This window comes from Chiloscyllium plagiosum, unplaced genomic scaffold, assembly GCF_037043375.1.
Source record: "Chiloscyllium plagiosum isolate Xiang-an unplaced genomic scaffold, Cpla_swu_hap1 HiC_scaffold_3, whole genome shotgun sequence".
NCBI lineage: Eukaryota > Metazoa > Chordata > Chondrichthyes > Orectolobiformes > Hemiscylliidae > Chiloscyllium > Chiloscyllium plagiosum.
Window position 1 is genome coordinate 146,843,874 of NW_028270141.1, and position 6,944 is coordinate 146,850,817.

The window sequence follows — 6,944 nt, forward strand, 5'->3', positions numbered from 1 at the left end:
CAGTTCATACTATAAGGGTAGTGGAAATCTTGAACTCTGCAAAAGGAGCAAAACATCTTGATGCATTTGAAAATTTCTAAACGCAGATTTTTTTTTATTCAGCAAGGATGTTGAGCGATTTGGAATCGGGTTAAAGGTATAGATGAGCCACAGTGTAATAAATTGATAGAAGAGCATCAGGAAACTGAATGGCATAAGGTTCTGTTTCGATGATGCCAGAACTTTATTATTGGAGCGAAGGGTGGGGTAGTCACAGCCTCTGTTTAGATTCTTCCACACTCAGTGGTAGGATTCAGCACGCCATTGATGTCTCTGTGTCAAAGTTCCAAAAGTTGTGATCGGGACTTAATCATACCCTGAATTTCAAAAGCACATTTAGGGTATCATGGCAAGACTGGCACTTATTGGCTGTCCTCAGGTAGAGAGAAGGTGATGCTGCCTTGACCTTTATATGCTAGGGATAGTCCCAGAGTGCTGGTGGAGAGGGCATTGCTGGATTTTAATTCAGTAGTCATAAAGGGATGGCAACGCAGTTTCCCTAGGTTGAAACAAACCATAGAACTGTGGATGCTGGAGATTTCAAACAAAAATGGACACTGCTGGAGAAACTCAGTCTGACGTCATCTGTGGAGGGGCACCAGTTAACGTTTTGACTCCAGTGATCCTTCTTCATAAAGTAGTACTTGTTCTCAGTGCTGAGAAGATTAAAAGGAGTTTTTGGCAGAAATCTTCAAAATCATGGAGTTAACTATACGAGGAGAAAGTGAAGACTGCAGATGCTGGAGACCAGAGTGCGGTGCTGGAAAAGGACAGCAGGTCAGGCAGCATCCGAGGAGCAGGAGAGTCGACATTTCGGGCAGAAGCCCTTCATGTGAGCACAGTATAATATAGAACAGAAGCAATCACAAGGGTCAAAATATTATGGAAGTAAATAGGCAAAAAAAGCTTTGTAAATTTCCAATCGCCTTTCCAACAACTTTCTCAACCTGTCCTGCCACTTTCAGTGATTTCAGCTAAGTTGAAGAGAAATTGATCCTAATGAAGGAGGATCAAGACTTTGGGAGCACAAATTTAAGGTGATTGGCAAAGGGCCAATAACAAGATGTGGAGAATCCTTTACACTGTGACTGACTGAGGATCTGGCACGTACTCCATGAGAATATGGTGACCAGATTCAATTGCTCTTCTAAAGGGATAATTTTATTTCTTCATGGGATGTAGATGTTGCTGGCCCATCAGCATTCATCATTCATTCCTCATTGCCCTTGAGAAGGTAGTGATGGGCTGTTGCTATTCTTAGAGACACTGTGCTCTGAGGAAGTTCCAGCATTTTGACCCAGTGGCAGTGAAGGGGTAGTGATAGATTCCACTGAAGAGTGTGATGCTAGATAATCACAGCTGGTCAGGCAACATCCGAGGAGTAGGAAAATAAGCCCTTCATCGGGAATCTATCGGATTCATCAGGATAGTAAGTGGCTTGGAGAGGAGCCTGTAGATTGTGGAGTTTCCATGTATCCAACGTGCAAACTCCACACAGACAGCCGCCCGAGGCAGGAATTGAACACAGGTCCTTGGCGCTGTGAGGCAGCAGTGCTAGCCACTGAGCCACCATGCCACCCGTAAATCTCAGAAGTCTATGCACTGAAAGAAAATAAAGGGAGTATTGCAATATCTGTCACGTTCCAAGAATAAACAAGAGGCCAAAATGTTAAATAGCAGAAGCTTTATTATGGAGGTATCCACTAGTGTACTCAGAGCATTGTTTGCACAATGCTGTGACACTCACGGCCAAGTTACTGTCTCCCTTAAATGCTCCAGCTATTGTTTTATCCTCAGCATACCTAGGTCACTATTTAGTACAGTTGTTTGTGGAACTTCAATTGTTGTTGTCCCTGGCATATTCATTCTGGTTGGTGAGAATTGATCTGTATGTTTTCGCCATGCTACATTGTCACTCATCTGTACAATGTAGGACACTGGTCCAGTCTGTGCTGCAATAATGGCTGGTACCCACATCTTGCCAGTGGTGTAATTGTTCACCAATACTTCTTGATCTTTTTCGATGCCCCTGGGCATGGTATATTGGCAAGACCATGGAGACACTACAACAACGGATAAATGAACACCGCATAAAATCACCATCCAGGAATGTTCCTCCCAGTCAGGGAACATTTCAGAGGTCAAGGATATTCAGCTTCCAATCTTCAGGTATGCCTCCTCCAAGGTAGCGTTCAAGTTACACAACAACGCAGAATCACCGAGCAGAAACTGATAGCCAAGTTCCGTACCCATGAACATGGCCTCAACCATGATCTTGAGTTCATGTCATACTACATGTGACCTCATCATACTTCTGTATCTGTAAATTCTTCCATACTGTTCTGTTTTCACACCTTCACCTTGATAAGTTGTTATGATCTCTCTACTTTAGTTTGTACAGTTTTGGATCATTTATTAATTTGGTTAGACCCTTGGCATGTGATTCTTGTACCTATCATGTCGTTCCAGTCAAATAAAAACTGAGAGAACTGTAAAGTCAGCTGTAAATCAGGAGCAAGGGCAGGGTTTTTTTAAAAGAAGGGGCTCTGAGACATCTGTGAAGAAAGATCAGAGTGAATGTTTCAGGTCTGGTGATCCTTCCTCTGCTTTTCAGCAGCTTCTGTTTTTGTTCCATGTTATTCCAGTCATTTGGCTTGTCTCCAGCACCACTTTATTTTTAATTTTTTTGTAATTATCACTCTGGTTCGTTTGATCAGATTATAGGTTATCACTTCGGTTGTTATTCAGCTCTTGACACTTTACTCACACTAACACTCTTGGTCACTTCCAGAGACTTACTATTCGACACTACACTCACACCGTTTGTATGATCCTTTCACCTCTCTGCCCATAAATTCTGCATTCTGTGTGCTTCCCTCTCTCTTCTCACAAAGGGGCTACGCTCCAAAAGCTTCAAATAAACCTGTTGGACTATACCCTGGTGTCATGTCATTTCTGACTTTGTTCACCCCTGTCCAACACCAGCACCTCCACGTCCATAACAGCTATCTGATTGCATTTATTTACTTTCTGCTCCTTATTCCCATGTCTACAGGCATATGCATGAATCACTTCAAGGCAACCAGCACAGAAGTGATTATAGTTCAGAAATAGAAAAGGGCAGGGATGACGGAAAGATTGCCAAATACATGTTAGAATATTCCCTGTGTACAATGTCTGACATCAGGCCTATTAATGTACACCTCAAGTCTCAAGATTGCTTGCAGATCACCTGCTTCACAGACTGTCTGAAGTCAGTCCCATGGGTTCTCCAAAATGTTGTGTTTGTCTGGTACAGAAGACGACGTAGTTATCATTGAACTTGTTCCATTAACCAGATGAAGTGTGCAGGCAGCATCATAGTAGTACCACAACAGGATTCGTACTTTATCTATTTCTAATCTTTTGGTTGATGCTCTACAGTTGATGCATTGATTTTCACCTTAGCCAGGAAGTTGAGCTGTGATCTCAGTGGTGCTGACGAAACAAACCCATGGGGCAATGAGGTATTCTGTTTATTACATTGCACCAGTTTTAATTCTTTCTTGTTGGTGTAAAGGACAGCTTTGACAAACAAAATTTAACACAATAAAGTGTGAGATAATACATTCTGTGGTACTTTGAATCAGAAGACGCAACACATATTATTTTTTGAAGAAGGTGCAAAAACACAGACACTTGGACAGGTTTCTGAACAAACATTTGTTGCATTGTTAACCTGCATTATTACCTTCAATGAGCCACATAGCTCCCGAGCTTAAAAAAAAGAAACATAATTAAAACCATTAAATTATGCTACACTTACATTTCCTAAAAGCGTTCCAGAGATTTGGTGTGAAGACTGCAGAATCAGGAGCTGGAGTGGAAAAGCTAAGAGATGATTTGGTAGGGATGTCTGAAATCATGAAAGTTTTAGATAGAAAAATTAAAGACAAATTGTTTCTAATGGCCAAAGAATTGTTCAGCAGAAGGCATAAATTTAAGATAATTATGTCAGAAGAACCAGAGCCAACATGAGGAATTTTAAAGGTATTGCCTGATAGGTTAGTGGCAACAGGTTCAACAATAATTTTCAAAAAAACTGTATACTTAAGAGATTCTAAAGTAACCAGGAAAGAATTTGTCGGTTTGATAACTGAATTGCTCTTCAAAGGAGCAAGCATAGACTGGATGTTCCAAAAGGCCTCCTACCCTGCTGACTTTTTCTCTTACACCATCCATATTTTTTGTTAAATCTAGACCTGACTATGTCAAAGCTTGCTCAAACAGCCTCCCACCTTCCACTAAACCTAGGCTCATCAAAAGCTCTGCTGCTCACAATTTAAACCATATCATTCCCTGGGGAGGCAATGACCTAGTGGCATTATCTCTGGACTGTTAATTCAGAGACTCAGGTTCAAATCCTACCATGGCACATGATGAAATTTGAATTTAATTTTTAAAATCTGAATTAAAAGTCTAATGATGATCATGCATCCATTGCAGATTGTCAGGGGAAAACCCATTTGATTCACTAAAGTCCTTTAGGGAAGGAAACTGCCACCCTTACTTGGTCTGACTCACATGTGATTCCGGACACACCAGCAATGAGGTTGACTCTTAACTGCCCTCTGGGTAATTAGGATGAGCAATAAGTGCTGCCTTGCCAATGATGCCCTCCTCCCATGAATGAATAAAGGAAAACAAAATCACAATGTTTGTTGATCTACAATGAGAAATTTTGTAAGCGTGATCATTCAAATCCTTCTATAACCTCACCCCTCAATGTTTTGGGAACTTATTGAATCCTATAAGCCTGCAAGATCTCTGCATTCTTCCAATTCCCACTGCCTGACCATCTCCTGTTGTTATGCTGGACGTTTTGCTCCTGTGTTGTTCATAGGATATGGGCATTTCTGGCTGGGCCAGCACTTATTGCCGACCCCCTAGTTGCCCTCAAGAAATTGGTGATGAGCGAACACTTGAACCGTTGCAGTCTTTGGTATTTAGGGACAATGCTTTTAGGAAGAGAGTACCAACAACAATAAAGAAATGGTGACATAATTCCTAGCCAGGTTGGTGAGCAGCTTGGAGGGAATTTGCAGGTCTTGTTGAGGGTGGTGGTGTTCCCATACATCTGATGTCTTGTTATAAGTCACGATTCTGGATGGTGGTGTGAAAGGTTCAGTGGTGGGTAATGGCAATGCATCTTGTTGATAGTGTATACTACTGCCAGTGTGCAGTGATGAAAGGAGATGTTAAATGTGGTGGAAATGGGAGTCAATCAAATGGGTTGTTTTATTCTGGATGGTACCATGCTTCTTGAGTGTTATTGGAGCTGCACTCATACAGCCATATGGAAAGTATTCCATCACACTCCTGATATGTATCCTGCAGATGATGGATGGACACTGAGAGACAGGAGGTGAGTTACTCACCAAAGAATTCTTAGTTCCTGACTTGGTTTCGCAGCCACTGTATTTATATGACTGGTCTGGTCCTGTTTCCGTTCAACAGTCACCCCCAGGATGTTGCTAATGGAGGTTTCAGTGATGGTAATCTCACTGAATGGCAAGGGATGATGGTTATATCCTGTTTTGTTGATGATGGTCATTGCCCAGCACTTAAGTTGCAAGAATCTTTCATACCACTATCAGCGCATGCTTGAATGTTGTCCAGTTCTTGCCAAATTTGGACACGGACTGCTTTACAATCTGAGGAGTCACAAATGATGCAGAAAATGTTGTATTCATCAGTGAACATCCCCACTTCTGACCTTACAGAGAAGGTCCTAGTTAGATCTAGGATACTATCTTGAGAAACTCCTACAATAATACTCTTAAACTGAGATGTCTGACCTTCAGTGACTACAAACATCTTTCTTTGTGCCAGGTATGACCCAACTCAGTGGAGAATGTTTTCCCTATTCCACTGACTCAAGTTCTGCTAGGTTTTCTTGATACCATAACTCAAATACTGCCTTGATTGCAAAGGCAGTCATTTTCATCTCATCTCACCCTTCATGCTCAGCTCTTCTGTCCATTATTGGACCATATGTTTTAACGAGGTCAGAAGTGACCCTGGCGAAACACACACCAAGCACTGATGAGTGAGTTATTCTTTTGCAAGTGCCACTGGATAGTCAACAATCCCTTCCATCAGGGAAAAGCTTCCTTCCAGGGAAAAGCAGTTGATGTTGTCCACATGGCCTTCAGTAAAGTCTTTGACAACATCCAAGGCAGTCTGATACAAAAGGTGAAATCACATGGTATCAGGGTGGAGCTGCCAAGATGGATTCAGAACTGACTTAGTCATAGGAGACAGAGGGTAGCAGTGGAAGGATGCTTTTCAAAATGAAGGGTTGTGACTAGTGGTGTTTCACAGGGATCACTGCTGTTTGTGGTCTGCGTAAATGGAGGAAAATGTAGCTGGTCTAAATAGTAAGCTGGCAGATGATACAAAGATCGGTGGTGTTGCAGATAGCAAGAAGGATTGTCAGAAGATACAACAGGATATAGATCAGTTGGAGGCATGGGCAGAAAAACGCCAGATGGAGCTTAATCCAGACAAATATGAGGTGATGCATTTTGGAAGGTCAACTACAGCTGGAAATTATACAGTAAATGCCAGATATTCAGAAGGACCTGGGTGTGCAGGTCCACAGATCACTGAAGGTGGCGTACTTGACTTCATTGGAAGGGGCATTGAGTATAAGGATACGCAAGTTATGTTGCAGCTTTATAAAACTTAATTTCTGGATTAGTGGTGCTGGAAGAGCACAGCAGTTCAGGCAGCATCCGAGGAGCAGATTTTACTGCTCCTCGGATGCTGCCTGAACTGCTGTGCTCTTCCAGCACCACTAATCCAGAATCTGGCTTCCAGCATCTGCAGTCATTGTTTTTACCCTTTATAAAACTTAAGTTAGG